This window comes from Rosa rugosa, chromosome 6 (genome assembly GCF_958449725.1).
Source record: "Rosa rugosa chromosome 6, drRosRugo1.1, whole genome shotgun sequence".
NCBI lineage: Eukaryota > Viridiplantae > Streptophyta > Magnoliopsida > Rosales > Rosaceae > Rosa > Rosa rugosa.
Window position 1 is genome coordinate 20732824 of NC_084825.1, and position 24313 is coordinate 20757136.

At 41.7% G+C, this 24313-nt stretch overlaps 46 non-coding genes across 46 annotated transcripts; all 46 read left to right on the forward strand.

Moving 5' to 3' along the window:
- Positions 1–116: 116 nt before the first annotated feature.
- Positions 117–235, forward strand: LOC133718959 (5S ribosomal RNA). Its single transcript, XR_009850697.1, has one exon. It is a non-coding gene; the product is annotated as a 5S ribosomal RNA (ribosomal RNA).
- A 416-nt stretch (positions 236–651) lies between these two features.
- LOC133719587 (5S ribosomal RNA) lies at positions 652–770 on the forward strand. The gene has a single exon (XR_009851309.1). It is a non-coding gene; the product is annotated as a 5S ribosomal RNA (ribosomal RNA).
- Positions 771–1183: 413 nt separating this feature from the next.
- Positions 1184–1302, forward strand: LOC133718960 (5S ribosomal RNA). The gene has a single exon (XR_009850698.1). It is a non-coding gene; the product is annotated as a 5S ribosomal RNA (ribosomal RNA).
- A 413-nt stretch (positions 1303–1715) lies between these two features.
- On the forward strand, positions 1716–1834 carry LOC133718958 (5S ribosomal RNA). Its single transcript, XR_009850696.1, has one exon. It is a non-coding gene; the product is annotated as a 5S ribosomal RNA (ribosomal RNA).
- A 413-nt stretch (positions 1835–2247) lies between these two features.
- On the forward strand, positions 2248–2366 carry LOC133718961 (5S ribosomal RNA). The gene has a single exon (XR_009850699.1). It is a non-coding gene; the product is annotated as a 5S ribosomal RNA (ribosomal RNA).
- Positions 2367–2778: 412 nt separating this feature from the next.
- On the forward strand, positions 2779–2897 carry LOC133718962 (5S ribosomal RNA). The gene has a single exon (XR_009850700.1). It is a non-coding gene; the product is annotated as a 5S ribosomal RNA (ribosomal RNA).
- A 414-nt stretch (positions 2898–3311) lies between these two features.
- LOC133718964 (5S ribosomal RNA) lies at positions 3312–3430 on the forward strand. Its single transcript, XR_009850701.1, has one exon. It is a non-coding gene; the product is annotated as a 5S ribosomal RNA (ribosomal RNA).
- Positions 3431–3844: 414 nt separating this feature from the next.
- On the forward strand, positions 3845–3963 carry LOC133719026 (5S ribosomal RNA). Its single transcript, XR_009850760.1, has one exon. It is a non-coding gene; the product is annotated as a 5S ribosomal RNA (ribosomal RNA).
- Positions 3964–4377: 414 nt separating this feature from the next.
- Positions 4378–4496, forward strand: LOC133718965 (5S ribosomal RNA). Its single transcript, XR_009850702.1, has one exon. It is a non-coding gene; the product is annotated as a 5S ribosomal RNA (ribosomal RNA).
- A 413-nt stretch (positions 4497–4909) lies between these two features.
- LOC133719037 (5S ribosomal RNA) lies at positions 4910–5028 on the forward strand. Its single transcript, XR_009850770.1, has one exon. It is a non-coding gene; the product is annotated as a 5S ribosomal RNA (ribosomal RNA).
- Positions 5029–5441: 413 nt separating this feature from the next.
- On the forward strand, positions 5442–5560 carry LOC133718966 (5S ribosomal RNA). The gene has a single exon (XR_009850703.1). It is a non-coding gene; the product is annotated as a 5S ribosomal RNA (ribosomal RNA).
- Positions 5561–5972: 412 nt separating this feature from the next.
- LOC133719564 (5S ribosomal RNA) lies at positions 5973–6091 on the forward strand. Its single transcript, XR_009851281.1, has one exon. It is a non-coding gene; the product is annotated as a 5S ribosomal RNA (ribosomal RNA).
- A 416-nt stretch (positions 6092–6507) lies between these two features.
- On the forward strand, positions 6508–6626 carry LOC133718994 (5S ribosomal RNA). Its single transcript, XR_009850730.1, has one exon. It is a non-coding gene; the product is annotated as a 5S ribosomal RNA (ribosomal RNA).
- A 416-nt stretch (positions 6627–7042) lies between these two features.
- On the forward strand, positions 7043–7161 carry LOC133719003 (5S ribosomal RNA). The gene has a single exon (XR_009850738.1). It is a non-coding gene; the product is annotated as a 5S ribosomal RNA (ribosomal RNA).
- A 417-nt stretch (positions 7162–7578) lies between these two features.
- Positions 7579–7697, forward strand: LOC133719609 (5S ribosomal RNA). The gene has a single exon (XR_009851335.1). It is a non-coding gene; the product is annotated as a 5S ribosomal RNA (ribosomal RNA).
- A 414-nt stretch (positions 7698–8111) lies between these two features.
- Positions 8112–8230, forward strand: LOC133719055 (5S ribosomal RNA). The gene has a single exon (XR_009850788.1). It is a non-coding gene; the product is annotated as a 5S ribosomal RNA (ribosomal RNA).
- A 413-nt stretch (positions 8231–8643) lies between these two features.
- Positions 8644–8762, forward strand: LOC133719565 (5S ribosomal RNA). Its single transcript, XR_009851282.1, has one exon. It is a non-coding gene; the product is annotated as a 5S ribosomal RNA (ribosomal RNA).
- A 405-nt stretch (positions 8763–9167) lies between these two features.
- Positions 9168–9286, forward strand: LOC133719056 (5S ribosomal RNA). The gene has a single exon (XR_009850789.1). It is a non-coding gene; the product is annotated as a 5S ribosomal RNA (ribosomal RNA).
- Positions 9287–9702: 416 nt separating this feature from the next.
- Positions 9703–9821, forward strand: LOC133718996 (5S ribosomal RNA). Its single transcript, XR_009850731.1, has one exon. It is a non-coding gene; the product is annotated as a 5S ribosomal RNA (ribosomal RNA).
- Positions 9822–10234: 413 nt separating this feature from the next.
- On the forward strand, positions 10235–10353 carry LOC133719566 (5S ribosomal RNA). Its single transcript, XR_009851283.1, has one exon. It is a non-coding gene; the product is annotated as a 5S ribosomal RNA (ribosomal RNA).
- Positions 10354–10758: 405 nt separating this feature from the next.
- Positions 10759–10877, forward strand: LOC133718997 (5S ribosomal RNA). The gene has a single exon (XR_009850732.1). It is a non-coding gene; the product is annotated as a 5S ribosomal RNA (ribosomal RNA).
- Positions 10878–11293: 416 nt separating this feature from the next.
- LOC133719044 (5S ribosomal RNA) lies at positions 11294–11412 on the forward strand. Its single transcript, XR_009850777.1, has one exon. It is a non-coding gene; the product is annotated as a 5S ribosomal RNA (ribosomal RNA).
- A 413-nt stretch (positions 11413–11825) lies between these two features.
- On the forward strand, positions 11826–11944 carry LOC133719567 (5S ribosomal RNA). The gene has a single exon (XR_009851285.1). It is a non-coding gene; the product is annotated as a 5S ribosomal RNA (ribosomal RNA).
- Positions 11945–12349: 405 nt separating this feature from the next.
- On the forward strand, positions 12350–12468 carry LOC133718998 (5S ribosomal RNA). The gene has a single exon (XR_009850733.1). It is a non-coding gene; the product is annotated as a 5S ribosomal RNA (ribosomal RNA).
- Positions 12469–12881: 413 nt separating this feature from the next.
- Positions 12882–13000, forward strand: LOC133719568 (5S ribosomal RNA). Its single transcript, XR_009851286.1, has one exon. It is a non-coding gene; the product is annotated as a 5S ribosomal RNA (ribosomal RNA).
- A 405-nt stretch (positions 13001–13405) lies between these two features.
- LOC133718999 (5S ribosomal RNA) lies at positions 13406–13524 on the forward strand. Its single transcript, XR_009850734.1, has one exon. It is a non-coding gene; the product is annotated as a 5S ribosomal RNA (ribosomal RNA).
- A 416-nt stretch (positions 13525–13940) lies between these two features.
- LOC133719045 (5S ribosomal RNA) lies at positions 13941–14059 on the forward strand. The gene has a single exon (XR_009850778.1). It is a non-coding gene; the product is annotated as a 5S ribosomal RNA (ribosomal RNA).
- A 413-nt stretch (positions 14060–14472) lies between these two features.
- LOC133719569 (5S ribosomal RNA) lies at positions 14473–14591 on the forward strand. The gene has a single exon (XR_009851287.1). It is a non-coding gene; the product is annotated as a 5S ribosomal RNA (ribosomal RNA).
- Positions 14592–14996: 405 nt separating this feature from the next.
- Positions 14997–15115, forward strand: LOC133719057 (5S ribosomal RNA). Its single transcript, XR_009850790.1, has one exon. It is a non-coding gene; the product is annotated as a 5S ribosomal RNA (ribosomal RNA).
- Positions 15116–15531: 416 nt separating this feature from the next.
- Positions 15532–15650, forward strand: LOC133719570 (5S ribosomal RNA). Its single transcript, XR_009851288.1, has one exon. It is a non-coding gene; the product is annotated as a 5S ribosomal RNA (ribosomal RNA).
- Positions 15651–16063: 413 nt separating this feature from the next.
- LOC133719000 (5S ribosomal RNA) lies at positions 16064–16182 on the forward strand. The gene has a single exon (XR_009850735.1). It is a non-coding gene; the product is annotated as a 5S ribosomal RNA (ribosomal RNA).
- A 416-nt stretch (positions 16183–16598) lies between these two features.
- On the forward strand, positions 16599–16717 carry LOC133719046 (5S ribosomal RNA). The gene has a single exon (XR_009850779.1). It is a non-coding gene; the product is annotated as a 5S ribosomal RNA (ribosomal RNA).
- Positions 16718–17130: 413 nt separating this feature from the next.
- Positions 17131–17249, forward strand: LOC133719571 (5S ribosomal RNA). The gene has a single exon (XR_009851289.1). It is a non-coding gene; the product is annotated as a 5S ribosomal RNA (ribosomal RNA).
- A 405-nt stretch (positions 17250–17654) lies between these two features.
- LOC133719001 (5S ribosomal RNA) lies at positions 17655–17773 on the forward strand. The gene has a single exon (XR_009850736.1). It is a non-coding gene; the product is annotated as a 5S ribosomal RNA (ribosomal RNA).
- Positions 17774–18188: 415 nt separating this feature from the next.
- Positions 18189–18307, forward strand: LOC133718976 (5S ribosomal RNA). The gene has a single exon (XR_009850713.1). It is a non-coding gene; the product is annotated as a 5S ribosomal RNA (ribosomal RNA).
- Positions 18308–18721: 414 nt separating this feature from the next.
- On the forward strand, positions 18722–18840 carry LOC133719573 (5S ribosomal RNA). Its single transcript, XR_009851292.1, has one exon. It is a non-coding gene; the product is annotated as a 5S ribosomal RNA (ribosomal RNA).
- A 416-nt stretch (positions 18841–19256) lies between these two features.
- Positions 19257–19375, forward strand: LOC133719047 (5S ribosomal RNA). The gene has a single exon (XR_009850780.1). It is a non-coding gene; the product is annotated as a 5S ribosomal RNA (ribosomal RNA).
- Positions 19376–19789: 414 nt separating this feature from the next.
- LOC133719626 (5S ribosomal RNA) lies at positions 19790–19908 on the forward strand. The gene has a single exon (XR_009851355.1). It is a non-coding gene; the product is annotated as a 5S ribosomal RNA (ribosomal RNA).
- A 414-nt stretch (positions 19909–20322) lies between these two features.
- On the forward strand, positions 20323–20441 carry LOC133718969 (5S ribosomal RNA). The gene has a single exon (XR_009850706.1). It is a non-coding gene; the product is annotated as a 5S ribosomal RNA (ribosomal RNA).
- Positions 20442–20855: 414 nt separating this feature from the next.
- LOC133719593 (5S ribosomal RNA) lies at positions 20856–20974 on the forward strand. Its single transcript, XR_009851316.1, has one exon. It is a non-coding gene; the product is annotated as a 5S ribosomal RNA (ribosomal RNA).
- A 413-nt stretch (positions 20975–21387) lies between these two features.
- On the forward strand, positions 21388–21506 carry LOC133719059 (5S ribosomal RNA). The gene has a single exon (XR_009850792.1). It is a non-coding gene; the product is annotated as a 5S ribosomal RNA (ribosomal RNA).
- Positions 21507–21920: 414 nt separating this feature from the next.
- LOC133719574 (5S ribosomal RNA) lies at positions 21921–22039 on the forward strand. The gene has a single exon (XR_009851293.1). It is a non-coding gene; the product is annotated as a 5S ribosomal RNA (ribosomal RNA).
- A 414-nt stretch (positions 22040–22453) lies between these two features.
- LOC133719575 (5S ribosomal RNA) lies at positions 22454–22572 on the forward strand. The gene has a single exon (XR_009851294.1). It is a non-coding gene; the product is annotated as a 5S ribosomal RNA (ribosomal RNA).
- Positions 22573–22987: 415 nt separating this feature from the next.
- LOC133719049 (5S ribosomal RNA) lies at positions 22988–23106 on the forward strand. The gene has a single exon (XR_009850782.1). It is a non-coding gene; the product is annotated as a 5S ribosomal RNA (ribosomal RNA).
- A 413-nt stretch (positions 23107–23519) lies between these two features.
- LOC133718934 (5S ribosomal RNA) lies at positions 23520–23638 on the forward strand. The gene has a single exon (XR_009850674.1). It is a non-coding gene; the product is annotated as a 5S ribosomal RNA (ribosomal RNA).
- A 413-nt stretch (positions 23639–24051) lies between these two features.
- LOC133719053 (5S ribosomal RNA) lies at positions 24052–24170 on the forward strand. Its single transcript, XR_009850786.1, has one exon. It is a non-coding gene; the product is annotated as a 5S ribosomal RNA (ribosomal RNA).
- Positions 24171–24313: the final 143 nt, after the last annotated feature.

Below are 24313 nucleotides of genomic sequence, written 5' to 3' on the forward strand. Positions count from 1 at the left end.
AGGTGGTGCGGTTGAGACGCCAACTAAAAACTTTCATAAGCTTGGGGTAATGTATGGAAGCACTTTAGGGAGCTGAGCGAATGGAGTTTATATAGATTGATTCCGCATACACTAACGGGTGCGATCATACCAGCAATAATGCACCGGATCCCATCAGAACTCCGAAGTTAAGCTCGCTTGGGCGAGAGCAGTACTAGGATGGGTGACCTCCTGGGAAGTCCTCGTGTTGCACCCCTCTTTTTATGTTTTTTTTTTTTGTTTCGGTTCATTAAGTTGCTTTTTTGATTTCGGCTACTTTGTCCATGTACTAATTCAATCCAACTCTTCGAAGGCTTGTGAGATTGAAGGAAAGCTCACCGGCCGCGGAGATTAGATATGTTAAGACGCAAAAGATTGGCCTTGGGCCTTGGGGCTCTTGGGCTTTGTTTGATCGAGGAGTTGTTTTTGCTAGATTTTTTATTCATTTATTTTGTTTTAAATTTTTATATTTATTTTCATTTTCTAACAGCAATAAAAGTGTATCCCGGCGGAGAGGTGGTGGTGCGGTTGAGACGCCAACTAAAAACTTTCATAAGCTTGGGGTAATGTATGGAAGCACTTTAGGGAGCTGAGCGAAGGGAGTTTATATAGATTGATTCCGCATACACTAACGGGTGCGATCATACCAGCAATAATGCACCGGATCCCATCAGAACTCCGAAGTTAAGCTTGCTTGGGCGAGAGCAGTACTAGGATGGGTGACCTCCTGGGAAGTCCTCGTGTTGCACCCTTCTTTTTACGTTTTTTTTTTTTGTTTCGGTTCATTAAGTTGCTTTTTTGATTTCGGCTACTTTGTCCATGTACTAATTCAATCCAACTCTTCGAAGGCTTGTGAGATTGAAGGAAAGCTCACCGGCCGCGGAGATTAGATATGTTAAGACGCAAAAGATTGGCCTTGGGCCTTGGGGCTCTTGGGCTTTGTTTGATCGAGGAGTTGTTTTTGCTAGATTTTTTATTCATTTATTTTGTTTTAAATTTTTATATTTATTTTCATTTTCTAACAGCAATAAAAGTGTATCCCGGCGGAGAGGTGGTGCGGTTGAGACGCCAACTAAAAACTTTCATAAGCTTGGGGTAATGTATGGAAGCACTTTAGGGAGCTGAGCGAATGGAGTTTATATAGATTGATTCCGCATACACTAACGGGTGCGATCATACCAGCAATAATGCACCGGATCCCATCAGAACTCCGAAGTTAAGCTCGCTTGGGCGAGAGCAGTACTAGGATGGGTGACCTCCTGGGAAGTCCTCGTGTTGCACCCCTCTTTTTATGTTTTTTTTTTGTTTCGGTTCATTAAGTTGCTTTTTTTTGATTTCGGCTACTTTGTCCATGTACTAATTCAATCCAACTCTTCGAAGGCTTGTGAGATTGAAGGAAAGCTCACCGGCCGCGGAGATTAGATATGTTAAGACGCAAAAGATTGGCCTTGGGCCTTGGGGCTCTTGGGCTTTGTTTGATCGAGGAGTTGTTTTTGCTAGATTTTTTATTCATTTATTTTGTTTTAAATTTTTATATTTATTTTCATTTTCTAACAGCAATAAAAGTGTATCCCGGCGGAGAGGTGGTGTGGTTGAGACGCCAACTAAAAACTTTCATAAGCTTGGGGTAATGTATGGAAGCACTTTAGGGAGCTGAGCGAAGGGAGTTTATATAGATAGATTCCGCATACACTAAAGGGTGCGATCATACCAGCAATAATGCACCGGATCCCATCAGTACTCCGAAGTTAAGCTTGCTTGGGCGAGAGCAGTACTAGGATGGGTGACCTCCTGGGAAGTCCTCGTGTTGCACCCCTCTTTTTATGTTTTTTTTTTTTGTTTCGGTTCATTAAGTTGCTTTTTTGATTTCGGCTACTTTGTCCATGTACTAATTCAATCCAACTCTTCGAAGGCTTGTGAGATTGAAGGAAAGCTCACCGGCCGCGGAGATTAGATATGTTAAGACGCAAAAGATTGGCCTTGGGCCTTGGGGCTCTTGGGCTTTGTTTGATCGAGGAGTTGTTTTTGCTAGATTTTTTATTCATTTATTTTGTTTTAAATTTTTATATTTATTTTCATTTTCTAACAGCAATAAAAGTGTATCCCGGCGGAGAGGTGGTGCGGTTGAGACGCCAACTAAAAACTTTCATAAGCTTGGGGTAATGTATGGAAGCACTTTAGGGAGCTGAGCGAAGGGAGTTTATATAGATTGATTCCGCCTACACTAACGGGTGCGATCATACCAGCAATAATGCACCGGATCCCATCAGAACTCCGAAGTTAAGCTCGCTTGGGCGAGAGCAGTACTAGGATGGGTGACCTCCTGGGAAGTCCTCGTGTTGCACCCCTCTTTTTATGTTTTTTTTTTTGTTTCGGTTCATTAAGTTGCTTTTTTAATTTCGGCTACTTTGTCCATGTACTAATTCAATCCAACTCTTCGAAGGCTTGTGAGATTGAAGGAAAGCTCACCGGCCGCGGAGATTAGATATGTTAAGACGCAAAAGATTGGCCTTGGGCCTTGGGGCTCTTGGGCTTTGTTTGATCGAGGAGTTGTTTTTGCTAGATTTTTTATTCATTTATTTTGTTTTAAATTTTTATATTTATTTTCATTTTCTAACAGCAATAAAAGTGTATCCCGGCGGAGAAGTGGTGCGGTTGAGACGCCAACTAAAAACTTTCATAAGCTTGGGGTAATGTATGGAAGCACTTTAGGGAGCTGAGCGAATGGAGTTTATATAGATTGATTCCGCATACACTAACGGGTGCGATCATACCAGCAATAATGCACCGGATCCCATCAGAACTCCGAAGTTAAGCTCGCTTGGGCGAGAGCAGTACTAGGATGGGTGACCTCCTGGGAAGTCCTCGTGTTGCACCCCTCTTTTTATGTTTTTTTTTTTGTTTCGGTTCATTAAGTTGCTTTTTTTTGATTTCGGCTACTTTGTCCATGTACTAATTCAATCCAACTCTTCGAAGGCTTGTGAGATTGAAGGAAAGCTCACCGGCCGCGGAGATTAGATATGTTAAGACGCAAAAGATTGGCCTTGGGCCTTGGGGCTCTTGGGCTTTGTTTGATCGAGGAGTTGTTTTTGCTAGATTTTTTATTCATTTATTTTGTTTTAAATTTTTATATTTATTTTCATTTTCTAACAGCAATAAAAGTGTATCCCGGCGGAGAAGTGGTGCGGTTGAGACGCCAACTAAAAACTTTCATAAGCTTGGGGTAATGTATGGAAGCACTTTAGGGAGCTGAGCGAATGGAGTTTATATAGATTGATTCCGCATACACTAACGGGTGCGATCATACCAGCAATAATGCACCGGATCCCATCAGAACTCCGAAGTTAAGCTCGCTTGGGCGAGAGCAGTACTAGGATGGGTGACCTCCTGGGAAGTCCTCGTGTTGCACCCCTCTTTTTATGTTTTTTTTTTTGTTTCGGTTCATTAAGTTGCTTTTTTTTTATTTCGGCTACTTTGTCCATGTACTAATTCAATCCAACTCTTCGAAGGCTTGTGAGATTGAAGGAAAGCTCACCGGCCGCGGAGATTAGATATGTTAAGACGCAAAAGATTGGCCTTGGGCCTTGGGGCTCTTGGGCTTTGTTTGATCGAGGAGTTGTTTTTGCTAGATTTTTTATTCATTTATTTTGTTTTAAATTTTTATATTTATTTTCATTTTCTAACAGCAATAAAAGAGTATCCCGGCGGAGAAGTGGTGCGGTTGAGACGCCAACTAAAAACTTTCATAAGCTTGGGGTAATGTATGGAAGCACTTTAGGGAGCTGAGCGAAGGGAGTTTATATAGATTGATTCCGCATACACTAACGGGTGCGATCATACCAGCAATAATGCACCGGATCCCATCAGAACTCCGAAGTTAAGCTCGCTTGGGCGAGAGCAGTACTAGGATGGGTGACCTCCTGGGAAGTCCTCGTGTTGCACCTCTCTTTTTATGTTTTTTTTTTTGTTTCGGTTCATTAAGTTGCTTTTTTTTGATTTCGGCTACTTTGTCCATGTACTAATTCAATCCAACTCTTCGAAGGCTTGTGAGATTGAAGGAAAGCTCACCGGCCGCGGAGATTAGATATGTTAAGACGCAAAAGATTGGCCTTGGGCCTTGGGGCTCTTGGGCTTTGTTTGATCGAGGAGTTGTTTTTGCTAGATTTTTTATTCATTTATTTTGTTTTAAATTTTTATATTTATTTTCATTTTCTAACAGCAATAAAAGTGTATCCCGGCGGAGAAGTGGTGCGGTTGAGACGCCAACTAAAAACTTTCATAAGCTTGGGGTAATGTATGGAAGCACTTTAGGGAGCTGAGCGAATGGAGTTTATATAGATTGATTCCGCATACACTAACGGGTGCGATCATACCAGCAATAATGCACCGGATCCCATCAGAACTCCGAAGTTAAGCTCGCTTGGGCGAGAGCAGTACTAGGATGGGTGACCTCCTGGGAAGTCCTCGTGTTGCACCCCTCTTTTTATGTTTTTTTTTTCTTTCGGTTCATTAAGTTGCTTTTTTTTGATTTCGGCTACTTTGTCCATGTACTAATTCAATCCAACTCTTCGAAGGCTTGTGAGATTGAAGGAAAGCTCACCGGCCGCGGAGATTAGATATGTTAAGACGCAAAAGATTGGCCTTGGGCCTTGGGGCTCTTGGGCTTTGTTTGATCGAGGAGTTGTTTTTGCTAGATTTTTTATTCATTTATTTTGTTTTAAATTTTTATATTTATTTTCATTTTCTAACAGCAATAAAAGTGTATCCCGGCGGAGAGGTGGTGTGGTTGAGACGCCAACTAAAAACTTTCATAAGCTTGGGGTAATGTATGGAAGCACTTTAGGGAGCTGAGCGAAGGGAGTTTATATAGATAGATTCCGCATACACTAAAGGGTGCGATCATACCAGCAATAATGCACCGGATCCCATCAGTACTCCGAAGTTAAGCTTGCTTGGGCGAGAGCAGTACTAGGATGGGTGGCCTCCTGGGAAGTCCTCGTGTTGCACCCCTCTTTTTATGTTTTTTTTTTTTGTTTCGGTTCATTAAGTTGCTTTTTTGATTTCGGCTACTTTGTCCATGTACTAATTCAATCCAACTCTTCGAAGGCTTGTGAGATTGAAGGAAAGCTCACCGGCCGCGGAGATTAGATATGTTAAGACGCAAAAGATTGGCCTTGGGCCTTGGGGCTCTTGGGCTTTGTTTGATCGAGGAGTTGTTTTTGCTAGATTTTTTATTCATTTATTTTGTTTTAAATTTTTATATTTATTTTCATTTTCTAACAGCAATAAAAGTGTATCCCGGCGGAGAGGTGGTGCGGTTGAGACGCCAACTAAAAACTTTCATAAGCTTGGGGTAATGTATGGAAGCACTTTAGGGAGCTGAGCGAAGGGAGTTTATATAGATTGATTCCGCCTACACTAACGGGTGCGATCATACCAGCAATAATGCACCGGATCCCATCAGAACTCCGAAGTTAAGCTCGCTTGGGCGAGAGCAGTACTAGGATGGGTGACCTCCTGGGAAGTCCTCGTGTTGCACCCCTCTTTTTATGTTTTTTTTTTTGTTTCGGTTCATTAAGTTGCTTTTTTGATTTCGGCTACTTTGTCCATGTACTAATTCAATCCAACTCTTCCAAGGCTTGTGAGATTGAAGGAAAGCTCACCGGCCGCGGAGATTAGATATGTTAAGACGCAAAAGATTGGCCTTGGGCCTTGGGGCTCTTGGGCTTTGTTTGATCGAGGAGTTGTTTTTGCTAGATTTTTTATTCATTTATTTTGTTTTAAATTTTTATATTTATTTTCATTTTCTAACAGTAATAAAAGTGTATCCCGGCGGAGAAGTGGTGCGGTTGAGACGCCAACTAAAAACTTTCATAAGCTTGGGGTAATGTATGGAAGCACTTTAGGGAGCTGAGCGAAGGGAGTTTATATAGATAGATTCCGCATACACTAACGGGTGCGATCATACCAGCAATAATGCACCGGATCCCATCAGAACTCCGAAGTTAAGCTTGCTTGGGCGAGAGCAGTACTAGGATGGGTGACCTCCTGGGAAGTCCTCGTGTTGCACCCCTCTTTTTATGTTTTTTTTTTTTGTTTCGGTTCATTAAGTTGCTTTTTTGATTTCGGCTACTTTGTCCATGTACTAATTCAATCCAACTCTTCGAAGGCTTGTGAGATTGAAGGAAAGCTCACCGGCCGCGGAGATTAGATATGTTAAGACGCAAAAGATTGGCCTTGGGCCTTGGGGCTCTTGGGCTTTGTTTGATCGAGGAGTTGTTTTTGCTAGATTTTTTATTCATTTATTTTGTTTTAAATTTTTATATTTATTTTCATTTTCTAACAGCAATAAAAGTGTATCCCGGCGGAGAGGTGGTGGTGCGGTTGAGACGCCAACTAAAAACTTTCATAAGCTTGGGGTAATGTATGGATGCACTTTAGGGAGCTGAGCGAAGGGAGTTTATATAGATTGATTCCGCATACACTAACGGGTGCGATCATACCAGCAATAATGCACCGGATCCAATCAGAACTCCGAAGTTAAGCTTGCTTGGGCGAGAGCAGTACTAGGATGGGTGACCTCCTGGGAAGTCCTCGTGTTGCACCCCTCTTTTTATGTTTTTTTTTTTTGTTTCGGTTCATTAAGTTGCTTTTTTGATTTCGGCTACTTTGTCCATGTACTAATTCAATCCAACTCTTCGAAGGCTTGTGAGATTGAAGGAAAGCTCACCGGCCGCGGAGATTAGATATGTTAAGACGCAAAAGATTGGCCTTGGGCCTTGGGGCTCTTGGGCTTTGTTTGATCGAGGAGTTGTTTTTGCTAGATTTTTTATTCATTTATTTTGTTTTAAATTTTTATATTTATTTTCATTTTCTAACAGCAATAAAAGTGTATCCCGGCGGAGAGGTGGTGGTGCGGTTGAGACGCCAACTAAAAACTTTCATAAGCTTGGGGTAATGTATGGAAGCACTTTAGGGAGCTGAGCGAAGGGAGTTTATATAGATTGATTCCTCATACACTAACGGGTGCGATCATACCAGCAATAATGCACCGGATCCCGTCAGAACTCCGAAGTTAAGCTCGCTTGGGCGAGAGCAGTACTAGGATGGGTGACCTCCTGGGAAGTCCTCGTGTTGCACCCCTCTTTTTATGTTTTTTTTTTTGTTTCGGTTCATTAAGTTGCTTTTTTTTTATTTCGGCTACTTTGTCCATGTACTAATTCAATCCAACTCTTCGAAGGCTTGTGAGATTGAAGGAAAGCTCACCGGCCGCGGAGATTAGATATGTTAAGACGCAAAAGATTGGCCTTGGGCCTTGGGGCTCTTGGGCTTTGTTTGATCGAGGAGTTGTTTTTGCTAGATTTTTTATTCATTTATTTTGTTTTAAATTTTTATATTTATTTTCATTTTCTAACAGCAATAAAAGTGTATCCCGGCGGAGAGGTGGTGGTGCGGTTGAGACGCCAACTAAAAACTTTCATAAGCTTGGGGTAATGTATGGAAGCACTTTAGGGAGCTGAGCGAAGGGAGTTTATATAGATTGATTCCGCATACACTAACGGGTGCGATCATACCAGCAATAATGCACCGGATCCCATTAGAACTCCGAAGTTAAGCTTGCTTGGGCGAGAGCAGTACTAGGATGGGTGACCTCCTGGGAAGTCCTCGTGTTGCACCCCTCTTTTTATGTTTTTTTTTTTGTTTCGGTTCATTAAGTTGCTTTTTTTTTATTTCGGCTACTTTGTCCATGTACTAATTCAATCCAACTCTTCGAAGGCTTGTGAGATTGAAGGAAAGCTCACCGGCCGCGGAGATTAGATATGTTAAGACGCAAAAGATTGGCCTTGGGCCTTGGGGCTCTTGGGCTTTGTTTGATCGAGGAGTTGTTTTTGCTAGATTTTTTATTCATTTATTTTGTTTTAAATTTTTATATTTATTTTCATTTTCTAACAGCAATAAAAGTGTATCCCGGCGGAGAGGTGGTGCGGTTGAGACGCCAACTAAAAACTTTCATAAGCTTGGGGTAATGTATGGAAGCACTTTAGGGAGCTGAGCGAAGGGAGTTTATATAGATTGATTCCGCATACACTAACGGGTGCGATCATACCAGCAATAATGCACCGGATCCAATCAGAACTCCGAAGTTAAGCTTTCTTGGGCGAGAGCAGTACTAGGATGGGTGACCTCCTGGGAAGTCCTCGTGTTGCACCCCTCTTTTTATGTTTTTTTTTTTTGTTTCGGTTCATTAAGTTGCTTTTTTGATTTCGGCTACTTCGTCCATGTACTAATTCAATCCAACTCTTCGAAGGCTTGTGAGATTGAAGGAAAGCTCACCGGCCGCGGAGATTAGATATGTTAAGACGCAAAAGATTGGCCTTGGGCCTTGGGGCTCTTGGGCTTTGTTTGATCGAGGAGTTGTTTTTGCTAGATTTTTTATTCATTTATTTTGTTTTAAATTTTTATATTTATTTTCATTTTCTAACAGCAATAAAAGTGTATCCCGGCGGAGAAGTGGTGCGGTTGAGACGCCAACTAAAAACTTTCATAAGCTTGGGGTAATGTATGGAAGCACTTTAGGGAGCTGAGCGAAGGGAGTTTATATAGATTGATTCCGCATACACTAACGGGTGCGATCATACCAGCAATAATGCACCGGATCCCATCAGAACTCCGAAGTTAAGCTTGCTTGGGCGAGAGCAGTACTAGGATGGGTGACCTCCTGGGAAGTCCTCGTGTTGCACCCCTCTTTTTATGTTTTTTTTTTTGTTTCGGTTCATTAAGTTGCTTTTTTGATTTCGGCTACTTTGTCCATGTACTAATTCAATCCAACTCTTCGAAGGCTTGTGAGATTGAAGGAAAGCTCACCGGCCGCGGAGATTAGATATGTCAAGACGCAAAAGATTGGCCTTGGGGCTCTTGGGGTTTGTTTGATCGAGGAGTTGTTTTTGCTAGATTTTTTATTCATTTATTTTGTTTTAAATTTTTATATTTATTTTCATTTTCTAACAGCAATAAAAGTGTATCCCGGCGGAGAGGTGGTGCGGTTGAGACGCCAACTAAAAACTTTCATAAGCTTGGGGTAATGTATGGAAGCACTTTAGGGAGCTGAGCGAATGGAGTTTATATAGATTGATTCCGCATACACTAACGGGTGCGATCATACCAGCAATAATGCACCGGATCCAATCAGAACTCCGAAGTTAAGCTTGCTTGGGCGAGAGCAGTACTAGGATGGGTGACCTCCTGGGATGTCCTCGTGTTGCACCCCTCTTTTTATGTTTTTTTTTTTTGTTTCGGTTCATTAAGTTGCTTTTTTGATTTCGGCTACTTTGTCCATGTACTAATTCAATCCAACTCTTCGAAGTCTTGTGAGATTGAAGGAAAGCTCACCGGCCGCGGAGATTAGATATGTTAAGACGCAAAAGATTGGCCTTGGGCCTTGGGGCTCTTGGGCTTTGTTTGATCGAGGAGTTGTTTTTGCTAGATTTTTTATTCATTTATTTTGTTTTAAATTTTTATATTTATTTTCATTTTCTAACAGCAATAAAAGTGTATCCCGGCGGAGAGGTGGTGGTGCGGTTGAGACGCCAACTAAAAACTTTCATAAGCTTGGGGTAATGTATGGAAGCACTTTAGGGAGCTGAGCGAATGGAGTTTATATAGATTGATTCCGCATAAACTAACGGGTGCGATCATACCAGCAATAATGCACCGGATCCAATCAGAACTCCGAAGTTAAGCTTGCTTGGGCGAGAGCAGTACTAGGATGGGTGACCTCCTGGGAAGTCCTCGTGTTGCACCCCTCTTTTTATGTTTTTTTTTTTTGTTTCGGTTCATTAAGTTGCTTTTTTGATTTCGGCTACTTTGTCCATGTACTAATTCAATCCAACTCTTCGAAGGCTTGTGAGATTGAAGGAAAGCTCACCGGCCGCGGAGATTAGATATGTTAAGACGCAAAAGATTGGCCTTGGGCCTTGGGGCTCTTGGGCTTTGTTTGATCGAGGAGTTGTTTTTGCTAGATTTTTTATTCATTTATTTTGTTTTAAATTTTTATATTTATTTTCATTTTCTAACAGCAATAAAAGTGTATCCCGGCGGAGAGGTGGTGCGGTTGAGACGCCAACTAAAAACTTTCATAAGCTTGGGGTAATGTATGGAAGCACTTTAGGGAGCTGAGCGAAGGGAGTTTATATAGATTGATTCCGCATACACTAACGGGTGCGATCATACCAGCAATAATGCACCGGATCCCATCAGAACTCCGAAGTTAAGCTTGCTTGGGCGAGAGCAGTACTAGGATGGGTGACCTCCTGGGAAGTCCTCGTGTTGCACCCCTCTTTTTATGTTTTTTTTTTTGTTTCGGTTCATTAAGTTGCTTTTTTGATTTCGGCTACTTTGTCCATGTACTAATTCAATCCAACTCTTCGAAGGCTTGTGAGATTGAAGGAAAGCTCACCGGCCGCGGAGATTAGATATGTTAAGACGCAAAAGATTGGCCTTGGGGCTCTTGGGGTTTGTTTGATCGAGGAGTTGTTTTTGCTAGATTTTTTATTTATTTATTTTGTTTTAAATTTTTATATTTATTTTCATTTTCTAACAGCAATAAAAGTGTATCCCGGCGGAGAGGTGGTGCGGTTGAGACGCCAACTAAAAACTTTCATAAGCTTGGGGTAATGTATGGAAGCACTTTAGGGAGCTGAGCGAAGGGAGTTTATATAGATTGATTCCGCATACACTAACGGGTGCGATCATACCAGCAATAATGCACCGGATCCAATCAGAACTCCGAAGTTAAGCTTGCTTGGGCGAGAGCAGTACTAGGATGGGTGACCTCCTGGGAAGTCCTCGTGTTGCACCCCTCTTTTTATGTTTTTTTTTTTTGTTTCGGTTCATTAAGTTGCTTTTTTGATTTCGGCTACTTTGTCCATGTACTAATTCAATCAAACTCTTCGAAGTCTTGTGAGATTGAAGGAAAGCTCACCGGCCGCGGAGATTAGATATGTTAAGACGCAAAAGATTGGCCTTGGGCCTTGGGGCTCTTGGGCTTTGTTTGATCGAGGAGTTGTTTTTGCTAGATTTTTTATTCATTTATTTTGTTTTAAATTTTTATATTTATTTTCATTTTCTAACAGCAATAAAAGTGTATCCCGGCGGAGAGGTGGTGGTGCGGTTGAGACGCCAACTAAAAACTTTCATAAGCTTGGGGTAATGTATGGAAGCACTTTAGGGAGCTGAGCGAAGGGAGTTTATATAGATTGATTCCGCATAAACTAACGGGTGCGATCATACCAGCAATAATGCACCGGATCCAATGAGAACTCCGAAGTTAAGCTTGCTTGGGCGAGAGCAGTACTAGGATGGGTGACCTCCTGGGAAGTCCTCGTGTTGCACCCCTCTTTTTATGTTTTTTTTTTTTGTTTCGGTTCATTAAGTTGCTTTTTTGATTTCGGCTACTTCGTCCATGTACTAATTCAATCCAACTCTTCGAAGGCTTGTGAGATTGAAGGAAAGCTCACCGGCCGCGGAGATTAGATATGTTAAGACGCAAAAGATTGGCCTTGGGCCTTGGGGCTCTTGGGCTTTGTTTGATCGAGGAGTTGTTTTTGCTAGATTTTTTATTCATTTATTTTGTTTTAAATTTTTATATTTATTTTCATTTTCTAACAGCAATAAAAGTGTATCCCGGCGGAGAAGTGGTGCGGTTGAGACGCCAACTAAAAACTTTCATAAGCTTGGGGTAATGTATGGAAGCACTTTAGGGAGCTGAGCGAAGGGAGTTTATATAGATTGATTCCGCATACACTAACGGGTGCGATCATACCAGCAATAATGCACCGGATCCCATCAGAACTCCGAAGTTAAGCTTGCTTGGGCGAGAGCAGTACTAGGATGGGTGACCTCCTGGGAAGTCCTCGTGTTGCACCCCTCTTTTTATGTTTTTTTTTTTGTTTCGGTTCATTAAGTTGCTTTTTTGATTTCGGCTACTTTGTCCATGTACTAATTCAATCCAACTCTTCGAAGGCTTGTGAGATTGAAGGAAAGCTCACCGGCCGCGGAGATTAGATATGTTAAGACGCAAAAGATTGGCCTTGGGGCTCTTGGGGATTGTTTGATCGAGGAGTTGTTTTTGCTAGATTTTTTATTCATTTATTTTGTTTTAAATTTTTATATTTATTTTCATTTTCTAACAGCAATAAAAGTGTATCCCGGCGGAGAGGTGGTGCGGTTGAGACGCCAACTAAAAACTTTCATAAGCTTGGGGTAATGTATGGAAGCACTTTAGGGAGCTGAGCGAATGGAGTTTATATAGATTGATTCCGCATACACTAACGGGTGCGATCATACCAGCAATAATGCACCGGATCCAATCAGAACTCCGAAGTTAAGCTTGCTTGGGCGAGAGCAGTACTAGGATGGGTGACCTCCTGGGAAGTCCTCGTGTTGCACCCCTCTTTTTATGTTTTTTTTTTTTGTTTCGGTTCATTAAGTTGCTTTTTTGATTTCGGCTACTTTGTCCATGTACTAATTCAATCCAACTCTTCGAAGGCTTGTGAGATTGAAGGAAAGCTCACCGGCCGCGGAGATTAGATATGTTAAGACGCAAAAGATTGGCCTTGGGCCTTGGGGCTCTTGGGCTTTGTTTGATCGAGGAGTTGTTTTTGCTAGATTTTTTATTCATTTATTTTGTTTTAAATTTTTATATTTATTTTCATTTTCTAACAGCAATAAAAGTGTATCCCGGCGGAGAGGTGGTGCGGTTGAGACGCCAACTAAAAACTTTCATAAGCTTGGGGTAATGTATGGAAGCACTTTAGGGAGCTGAGCGAAGGGAGTTTATATAGATTGATTCCGCATACACTAACGGGTGCGATCATACCAGCAATAATGCACCGGATCCCATCAGAACTCCGAAGTTAAGCTTGCTTGGGCGAGAGCAGTACTAGGATGGGTGACCTCCTGGGAAGTCCTCGTGTTGCACCCCTCTTTTTATGTTTTTTTTTTTGTTTCGGTTCATTAAGTTGCTTTTTTGATTTCGGCTACTTTGTCCATGTACTAATTCAATCCAACTCTTCGAAGGCTTGTGAGATTGAAGGAAAGCTCACCGGCCGCGGAGATTAGATATGTTAAGACGCAAAAGATTGGCCTTGGGGCTCTTGGGGTTTGTTTGATCGAGGAGTTGTTTTTGCTAGATTTTTTATTTATTTATTTTGTTTTAAATTTTTATATTTATTTTCATTTTCTAACAGCAATAAAAGTGTATCCCGGCGGAGAGGTGGTGCGGTTGAGACGCCAACTAAAAACTTTCATAAGCTTGGGGTAATGTATGGAAGCACTTTAGGGAGCTGAGCGAAGGGAGTTTATATAGATTGATTCCGCATACACTAACGGGTGCGATCATACCAGCAATAATGCACCGGATCCAATCAGAACTCCGAAGTTAAGCTTGCTTGGGCGAGAGCAGTACTAGGATGGGTGACCTCCTGGGAAGTCCTCGTGTTGCACCCCTCTTTTTATGTTTTTTTTTTTTGTTTCGGTTCATTAAGTTGCTTTTTTGATTTCGGCTACTTTGTCCATGTACTAATTCAATCAAACTCTTCGAAGTCTTGTGAGATTGAAGGAAAGCTCACCGGCCGCGGAGATTAGATATGTTAAGACGCAAAAGATTGGCCTTGGGCCTTGGGGCTCTTGGGCTTTGTTTGATCGAGGAGTTGTTTTTGCTAGATTTTTTATTCATTTATTTTGTTTTAAATTTTTATATTTATTTTCATTTTCTAACAGCAATAAAAGTGTATCCCGGCGGAGAGGTGGTGGTGCGGTTGAGACGCCAACTAAAAACTTTCATAAGCTTGGGGTAATGTATGGAAGCACTTTAGGGAGCTGAGCGAAGGGAGTTTATATAGATTGATTCCGCATAAACTAACGGGTGCGATCATACCAGCAATAATGCACCGGATCCAATGAGAACTCCGAAGTTAAGCTTGCTTGGGCGAGAGCAGTACTAGGATGGGTGACCTCCTGGGAAGTCCTCGTGTTGCACCCCTCTTTTTATGTTTTTTTTTTTTGTTTCGGTTCATTAAGTTGCTTTTTTGATTTCGGCTACTTCGTCCATGTACTAATTCAATCCAACTCTTCGAAGGCTTGTGAGATTGAAGGAAAGCTCACCGGCCGCGGAGATTAGATATGTTAAGACGCAAAAGATTGGCCTTGGGCCTTGGGGCTCTTGGGCTTTGTTTGATCGAGGAGTTGTTTTTGCTAGATTTTTTATTCATTTATTTTGTTTTAAATTTTTATATTTATTTTCATTTTCTAACAGCAATAAAAGTGTATCCCGGCGGAGAAGTGGTGCGGTTGAGACGCCAACTAAAAACTTTCATAAGCTTGGGGTAATGTATGGAAGCACTTTAGGGAGCTGAGCGAAGGGAGTTTATATAGATTGATTCCGCATACACTAACGGGTGCGATCATACCAGCAATAATGCACCGGATCCCATCAGAACTCCGAAGTTAAGCTTGCTTGGGCGAGAGCAGTACTAGGATGGGTGACCTCCTGGGAAGTCCTCGTGTTGCACCCCTCTTTTTATGTTTTTTTTTTTGTTTCGGTTCATTAAGTTGCTTTTTTGATTTCGGCTACTTTGTCCATGTACTAATTCAATCCAACTCTTCGAAGGCTTGTGAGATTGAAGGAAAGCTCACCGGCCGCGGAGATTAGATATGTTAAGACGCAAAAGATTGGCCTTGGGGCTCTTGGGGATTGTTTGATCGAGGAGTTGTTTTTGCTAGATTTTTTATTCATTTATTTTGTTTTAAATTTTTATATTTATTTTCATTTTCTAACAGCAATAAAAGTGTATCCCGGCGGAGAGGTGGTGCGGTTGAGACGCCAACTAAAAACTTTCATAAGCTTGGGGTAATGTATGGAAGCACTTTAGGGAGCTGAGCGAATGGAGTTTATATAGATTGATTCCGCATACACTAACGGGTGCGATCATACCAGCAATAATGCACCGGATCCAATCAGAACTCCGAAGTTAAGCTTGCTTGGGCGAGAGCAGTACTAGGATGGGTGACCTCCTGGGATGTCCTCGTGTTGCACCCCTCTTTTTATGTTTTTTTTTTTTGTTTCGGTTCATTAAGTTGCTTTTTTGATTTCGGCTACTTTGTCCATGTACTAATTCAATCCAACTCTTCGAAGTCTTGTGAGATTGAAGGAAAGCTCACCGGCCGCGGAGATTAGATATGTTAAGACGCAAAAGATTGGCCTTGGGCCTTGGGGCTCTTGGGCTTTGTTTGATCGAGGAGTTGTTTTTGCTAGATTTTTTATTCATTTATTTTGTTTTAAATTTTTATATTTATTTTCATTTTCTAACAGCAATAAAAGTGTATCCCGGCGGAGAGGTGGTGGTGCGGTTGAGACGCCAACTAAAAACTTTCATAAGCTTGGGGTAATGTATGGAAGCACTTTAGGGAGCTGAGCGAAGGGAGTTTATATAGATTGATTCCGCATAAACTAACGGGTGCGATCATACCAGCAATAATGCACCGGATCCCATCAGAACTCCGAAGTTAAGCTTGCTTGGGCGAGAGCAGTACTAGGATGGGTGACCTCCTGGGAAGTCCTCGTGTTGCACCCCTCTTTTTATGTTTTTTTTTTTTGTTTCGGTTCATTAAGTTGCTTTTTTGATTTCGGCTACTTTGTCCATGTACTAATTCAATCCAACTCTTCGAAGGCTTGTGAGATTGAAGGAAAGCTCACCGGCCGCGGAGATTAGATATGTTAAGACGCAAAAGATTGGCCTTGGGCCTTGGGGCTCTTGGGCTTTGTTTGATCGAGGAGTTGTTTTTGCTAGATTTTTTATTCATTTATTTTGTTTTAAATTTTTATATTTATTTTCATTTTCTAACAGCAATAAAAGTGTATCCCGGCGGAGAGGTGGTGCGGTTGAGACGCCAACTAAAAACTTTCATAAGCTTGGGGTAATGTATGGAAGCACTTTAGGGAGCTGAGCGAAGGGAGTTTATATAGATTGATTCCGCATACACTAACGGGTGCGATCATACCAGCAATAATGCACCGGATCCAATCAGAACTCCGAAGTTAAGCTTGCTTGGGCGAGAGCAGTACTAGGATGGGTGACCTCCTGGGAAGTCCTCGTGTTGCACCCCTCTTTTTATGTTTTTTTTTTTTGTTTCGGTTCATTAAGTTGCTTTTTTGATTTCGGCTACTTTGTCCATGTACTAATTCAATCAAACTCTTCGAAGTCTTGTGAGATTGAAGGAAAGCTCACCGGCCGCGGAGATTAGATATGTTAAGACGCAAAAGATTGGCCTTGGGCCTTGGGGCTCTTGGGCTTTGTTTGATCGAGGAGTTGTTTTTGCTAGATTTTTTATTCATTTATTTTGTTTTAAATTTTTATATTTATTTTCATTTTCTAACAGCAATAAAAGTGTATCCCGGCGGAGAGGTGGTGGTGCGGTTGAGACGCCAACTAAAAACTTTCATAAGCTTGGGGTAATGTATGGAAGCACTTTAGGGAGCTGAGCGAAGGGAGTTTATATAGATTGATTCCGCATAAACTAACGGGTGCGATCATACCAGCAATAATGCACCGGATCCAATGAGAACTCCGAAGTTAAGCTTGCTTGGGCGAGAGCAGTACTAGGATGGGTGACCTCCTGGGAAGTCCTCGTGTTGCACCCCTCTTTTTATGTTTTTTTTTTTTGTTTCGGTTCATTAAGTTGCTTTTTTGATTTCGGCTACTTTGTCCATGTACTAATTCAATCCAACTCTTCGAAGGCTTGTGAGATTGAAGGAAAGCTCACCGGCCGCGGAGATTAGATATGTTAAGACGCAAAAGATTGGCCTTGGGCCTTGGGGCTCTTGGGCTTTGTTTGATCGAGGAGTTGTTTTTGCTAGATTTTTTATTCATTTATTTTGTTTTAAATTTTTATATTTATTTTCATTTTCTAACAGCAATAAAAGTGTATCCCGGCGGAGAGGTGGTGCGGTTGAGACGCCAACTAAAAACTTTCATAAGCTTGGGGTAATGTATGGAAGCACTTTAGGGAGCTGAGCGAAGGGAGTTTATATAGATTGATTCCGCATACACTAACGGGTGCGATCATACCAGCAATAATGCACCGGATCCCATCAGAACTCCGAAGTTAAGCTTGCTTGGGCGAGAGCAGTACTAGGATGGGTGACCTCCTGGGAAGTCCTCGTGTTGCACCCCTCTTTTTATGTTTTTTTTTTTGTTTCGGTTCATTAAGTTGCTTTTTTGATTTCGGCTACTTTGTCCATGTACTAATTCAATCCAACTCTTCGAAGGCTTGTGAGATTGAAGGAAAGCTCACCGGCCGCGGAGATTAGATATGTTAAGACGCAAAAGATTGGCCTTGGGGCTCTTGGGGTTTGTTTGATCGAGGAGTTGTTTTTGCTAGATTTTTTATTCATTTATTTTGTTTTAAATTTTTATATTTATTTTCATTTTCTAACAGCAATAAAAGTGTATCCCGGCGGAGAGGTGGTGCGGTTGAGACGCCAACTAAAAACTTTCATAAGCTTGGGGTAATGTATGGAAGCACTTTAGGGAGCTGAGCGAAGGGAGTTTATATAGATTGATTCCGCATACACTAACGGGTGCGATCATACCAGCAATAATGCACCGGATCCAATCAGAACTCCGAAGTTAAGCTTGCTTGGGCGAGAGCAGTACTAGGATGGGTGACCTCCTGGGAAGTCCTCGTGTTGCACCCCTCTTTTTATGTTTTTTTTTTTGTTTCGGTTCATTAAGTTGCTTTTTTGATTTCGGCTACTTTGTCCATGTACTAATTCAATCCAACTCTTCGAAGTCTTGTGAGATTGAAGGAAAGCTCACCGGCCGCGGAGATTAGATATGTTAAGACGCAAAAGATTGGCCTTGGGCCTTGGGGCTCTTGGGCTTTGTTTGATCGAGGAGTTGTTTTTGCTAGATTTTTTATTCATTTATTTTGTTTTAAATTTTTATATTTATTTTCATTTTCTAACAGCAATAAAAGTGTATCCCGGCGGAGAGGTGGTGGTGCGGTTGAGACGCCAACTAAAAACTTTCATAAGCTTGGGGTAATGTATGGAAGCACTTTAGGGAGCTGAGCGAAGGGAGTTTATATAGATTGATTCCGCATACACTAACGGGTGCGATCATACCAGCAATAATGCACCGGATCCCATCAGAACTCCGAAGTTAAGCTTGCTTGGGCGGAAGCAGTACTAGGATGGGTGACCTCCTGGGAAGTCCTCGTGTTGCACCCCTCTTTTTATGTTTTTTTTTTTTTGTTTCGGTTCATTAAGTTGCTTTTTTGATTTCGGCTACATTGTCCATGTACTAATTCAATCCAACTCTTCGAAGGCTTGTGAGATTGAAGGAAAGCTCACCGGCCGCGGAGATTAGATATGTTAAGACGCAAAAGATTGGCCTTGGGCCTTGGGGCTCTTGGGCTTTGTTTGATCGAGGAGTTGTTTTTGCTAGATTTTTTATTCATTTATTTTGTTTTAAATTTTTATATTTATTTTCATTTTCTAACAGCAATAAAAGTGTATCCCGGCGGAGAGGTGGTGCGGTTGAGACGCCAACTAAAAACTTTCATAAGCTTGGGGTAATGTATGGAAGCACTTTAGGGAGCTGAGCGAAGGGAGTTTATATAGATTGATTCCGCATACACTAACGGGTGCGATCATACCAGCAATAATGCACCGGATCCCATCAGAACTCCGAAGTTAAGCTTGCTTGGGCGAGAGCAGTACTAGGATGGGTGACCTCCTGGGAAGTCCTCGTGTTGCACCCCTCTTTTTATGTTTTTTTTTTTTGTTTCGGTTCATTAAGTTGCTTTTTTGATTTCGGCTACTTTGTCCATGTACTAATTCAATCCAACTCTTCGAAGGCTTGTGAGATTGAAGGAAAGCTCACCGGCCGCGGAGATTAGATATGTTAAGACGCAAAAGATTGGCCTTGGGCCTTGGGGCTCTTGGGCTTTGTTTGATCGAGGAGTTGTTTTTGCTAGATTTTTTATTCATTTATTTTGTTTTAAATTTTTATATTTATTTTCATTTTCTAACAGCAATAAAAGTGTATCCCGGCGGAGAGGTGGTGGTGCGGTTGAGACGCCAACTAAAAACTTTCATAAGCTTGGGGTAATGTATGGAAGCACTTTAGGGAGCTGAGCGAAGGGAGTTTATATAGATTGATTCCGCATACACTAACGGGTGCGATCTTACCAGCAATAATGCACAGGATCCCATCAGAACTCCGAAGTTAAGCTTGCTTGGGCGAGAGCAGTACTAGGATGGGTGACCTCCTGGGAAGTCCTCGTGTTGCACCCTTCTTTTTATGTTTTTTTTTTTTTGTTTCGGTTCATTAAGTTGCTTTTTTGATTTCGGCTACATTGTCCATGTACTAATTCAATCCAACTCTTCGAAGGCTCGTGAGATTGAAGGAAAGCTCACCGGCCGCGGAGATTAGATATGTTAAGACGCAAAAGATTGGCCTTGGGCCTTGGGGCTCTTGGGCTTTGTTTGATCGAGGAGTTGTTTTTGCTAGATTTTTTATTCATTTATTTTGTTTTAAATTTTTATATTTATTTTCATTTTCTAACAGCAATAAAAGTGTATCCCGGCGGAGAAGTGGTGCGGTTGAGACGCCAACTAAAAACTTTCATAAGCTTGGGGTAATGTATGGAAGCACTTTAGGGAGCTGAGCGAAGGGAGTTTATATAGATTGATTACGCATACACTAAGGGGTGCGATCATACCAGTAATAATGCACCGGATCCCATCAGAACTCCGAAGTTAAGCTTGCTTGGGCGAGAGCAGTACTAGGATGGGTGACCTCCTGGGAAGTCCTCGTGTTGCACCCCTCTTTTTATGTTTTTTTTTTTTTGTTTCGGTTCATTAAGTTGCTTTTTTGATTTCGGCTACTTTGTCCATGTACTAATTCAATCCAACTCTTCGAAGGCTTGTGAGATTGAAGGAAAGCTCACCGGCCGCGGAGATTAGATATGTTAAGACGCAAAAGATTGGCCTTGGGCCTTGGGGCTCTTGGGCTTTGTTTGATCGAGGAGTTGTTTTTGCTAGATTTTTTATTCATTTATTTTGTTTTAAATTTTTATATTTATTTTCATTTTCTAACAGCAATAAAAGTGTATCCCGGCGGAGAGGTGGTGCGGTTGAGACGCCAACTAAAAACTTTCATAAGCTTGGGGTAATGTATGGAAGCACTTTAGGGAGCTGAGCGAAGGGAGTTTATATAGATTGATTCCGCATACACTAACGGGTGCGATCATACCAGCAATAATGCACCGGATCCCATCAGAACTCCAAAGTTAAGCTTGCTTGGGCGAGAGCAGTACTAGGATGGGTGACCTCTTGGGAAGTCCTCGTGTTGCACCCCACTTTTTATGTTTTTTTTTTTGTTTCGGTTCATTAAGTTGCTTTTTTTTGATTTCGGCTACTTTGTCCATGTACTAATTCAATCCAACTCTTCGAAGGCTTGTGAGATTGAAGGAAAGCTCACCGGCCGCGGAGATTAGATATGTTAAGACGCAAAAGATTGGCCTTGGGCCTTGGGGCTCTTGGGCTTTGTTTGATCGAGGAGTTGTTTTTGCTAGATTTTTTATTCATTTATTTTGTTTTAAATTTTTATATTTATTTTCATTTTCTAACAGCAATAAAAGTGTATCCCAGCGGAGAGGTGGGGCGGTTGAGACGCCAACTAAAAACTTTCATAAGCTTGGGGTAATGTATGGAAGCACTTTAGGGAGCTGAGCGAAGGGAGTTTATATAGATTGATTCCGCATACACTAACGGGTGCGATCATACCAGCAATAATGCACCGGATCCCATCAGAACTCCGAAGTTAAGCTTGCTTGGGCGAGAGCAGTACTAGGATGGGAGACCTCCTGGGAAGTCCTCGTGTTGCACCCCTCTTTTTATGTTTTTTTTTTCTTTCGGTTCATTAAGTTGCTTTTTTTTGATTTCGGCTACTTTGTCCATGTACTAATTCAATCCAACTCTTCGAAGGCTTGTGAGATTGAAGGAAAGCTCACCGGCCGCGGAGATTAGATATGTTAAGACGCAAAAGATTGGCCTTGGGCCTTGGGGCTCTTGGGCTTTGTTTGATCGAGGAGTTGTTTTTGCTAGATTTTTTATTCATTTATTTTGTTTTAAATTTTTATATTTATTTTCATTTTCTAACAGCAATAAAAGTGTATCCCAGCGGAGAGGTGGTGCGGTTGAGACGCCAACTAAAAACTTTCATAAGCTTGGGGTAATGTATGGAAGCACTTTAGGGAGCTGAGCGAAGGGAGTTTATATAGATTGATTCCGCATACACTAACGGGTGCGATCATACCAGCAATAATGCACCTGATCCCATCAGAACTCCGAAGTTAAGCTTGCTTGGGCGAGAGCAGTACTAGGATGGGTGACCTCCTGGGATGTCCTCGTGCTGCACCCCTCTTTTTATGTTTTTTTTTTTGTTTCGGTTCATTAAGTTGCTTTTTTTGGATTTCGGCTACTTTGTCCATGTACTAATTCAATCCAACTCTTCGAAGGCTTGTGAGATTGAAGGAAAGCTCACCGGCCGCGGAGATTAGATATGTTAAGACGCAAAAGATTGGCCTTGGGCCTTGGGGCTCTTGGGCTTTGTTTGATCGAGGAGTTGTTTTTGCTAGATTTTTTATTCATTTATTTTGTTTTAAATTTTTATATTTATTTTCATTTTCTAACAGCAATAAAAGTGTATCCCGGCGGAGAGGTGGTGCGGTTGAGACGCCAACTAAAAACTTTCATAAGCTTGGGGTAATGTATGGAAGCACTTTAGGGAGCTGAGCGAAGGGAGTTTATATAGATTGATTCCAAATACACTAACGGGTGCGATCATACCAGCAATAATGCACCGGATCCCATCAGAACTCCGAAGTTAAGCTTGCTTGGGCGAGAGCAGTACTAGGATGGGTGACCTCCTGGGAAGTCCTCGTGTTGCACCCCTCTTTTTATGTTTTTTTTTTTGTTTCGGTTCATTAAGTTGCTTTTTTTTTATTTCGGCTACTTTGTCCATGTACTAATTCAATCCAACTCTTCGAAGGCTTGTGAGATTGAAGGAAAGCTCACCGGCCGCGGAGATTAGATATGTTAAGACGCAAAAGATTGGCCTTGGGCCTTGGGGCTCTTGGGCTTTGTTTGATCGAGGAGTTGTTTTTGCTAGATTTTTTATTCATTTATTTTGTTTTTAATTTTTATATTTATTTTCATTTTCTAACAGCAATAAAAGTGTATCCCGGCGGAGAGGTGGTGCGGTTGAGTCGCCAACTAAAAACTTTCATAAGCTTGGGGTAATGTATGGAAGCACTTTAGGGAGCTTGGCGAAGGGAGTTTATATAGATTGATTCCGCATACACTAACGGGTGCGATCATACCAGCAATAATGCACCGGATCCCATCAGAACTCCGAAGTTAAGCTTGCTTGGGCGAGAGCAGTACTAGGATGGGTGACCTCCTGGGAAGTCCTCGTGTTGCACCCCTCTTTTTATGTTTTTTTTTTTTGTTTCGGTTCATTAAGTTGCTTTTTTTTTATTTCGGCTACTTTGTCCATGTACTAATTCAATCCAACTCTTCGAAGGCTTGTGAGATTGAAGGAAAGCTCACCGGCCGCGGAGATTAGATATGTTAAGACGCAAAAGATTGGCCTTGGGCCTTGGGGCTCTTGGGCTTTGTTTGATCGAGGAGTTGTTTTTGCTAGATTTTTTATTCATTTATTTTGTTTTAAATTTTTATATTTATTTTCATTTTCTAACAGCAATAAAAGTGTATCCCGGCGGAGAGGTGGTGCGGTTGAGACGCCAACTAAAAACTTTCATAAGCTTGGGGTAATGTATGGAAGCACTTTAGGGAGCTGAGCGAAGGGAGTGTATATAGATTGATTCCGCATACACTAACGGGTGCGATCATACCAGCAATAATGCACCGGATCCCATCAGAACTCCGAAGTTAAGCTTGCTTGGGCGAGAGCAGTACTATGATGGGTGACCTCCTGGGAAGTCCTCTTGTTGCACCCATCTTTTTATGTTTTTTTTTTTTGTTTCGGTTCATTAAGTTGCTTTTTTGATTTCGGCTACTTTGTCCATGTACTAATTCAATCCAACTCTTCGAAGGCTTGTGAGATTGAAGGAAAGCTCACCGGCCGCGGAGATTAGATATGTTAAGACGCAAAAGATTGGCCTTGGGCCTTGGGGCTCTTGGGCTTTGTTTGATCGAGGAGTTGTTTTTGCTAGATTTTTTATTCATTTATTTTGTTTTAAATTTTTATATTTATTTTCATTTTCTAACAGCAATAAAAGTGTATCCCGGCGGAGAGGTGGTGCGGTTGAGACGCCAACTAAAAACTTTCATAAGCTTGGGGTAATGTATGGAAGCACTTTAGGGAGCTGAGCGAAGGGAGTTTATATAGATTGATTCCGCATACACTAACAGGTGCGATCATACCAGCAATAATGCACCGGATCCCATCAGAACTCCGAAGTTAAGCTTGCTTGGGCGAGAGCAGTACTAGGATGGGTGACCTCCTGGGAAGTCCTCGTGTTGCACCCCCCTTTTTATGTTTTTTTTTTTTGTTTCGGTTCATTAAGTTGCTTTTTTGATTTCGGCTACTTTGTCCATGTACTAATTCAATCCAACTCTTCGAAGTCTTGTGAGATTGAAGGAAAGCTCACCGGCCGCGGAGATTAGATATGTTAAGACGCAAAAGATTGGCCTTGGGCCTTGGGGCTCTTGGGCTTTGTTTGATCGAGGAGTTGTTTTTGCTAGATTTTTTATTCATTTATTTTGTTTTAAATTTTTATATTTATTTTCATTTTCTAACAGCAATAAAAGTGTATCCCGGCGGAGAGGTGGTGCGGTTGAGACACCAACTAAAAACTTTCATAAGCTTGGGGTAATGTATGGAAGCACTTTAGGGAGCTGAGCGAAGGGAGTTTATATAGATTGATTCCGCATACACTAACGGGTGCGATCATACCAGCAATAATGCACCAGATCCCATCAGAACTCCGAAGTTAAGCTTGCTTGGGCGAGAGCAGTACTAGGATGGGTGAACTCCTGGGAAGTCCTCGTGTTGCACCCCTCTTTTTATGTTTTTTTTTTTTGTTTCGGTTCATTAAGTTGCTTTTTTTTGATTTCGGCTACTTTGTCCATGTACTAATTCAATCCAACTCTTCGAAGGCTTGTGGGATTGAAGGAAAGCTCCCCGGCCGCGGAGATTAGATA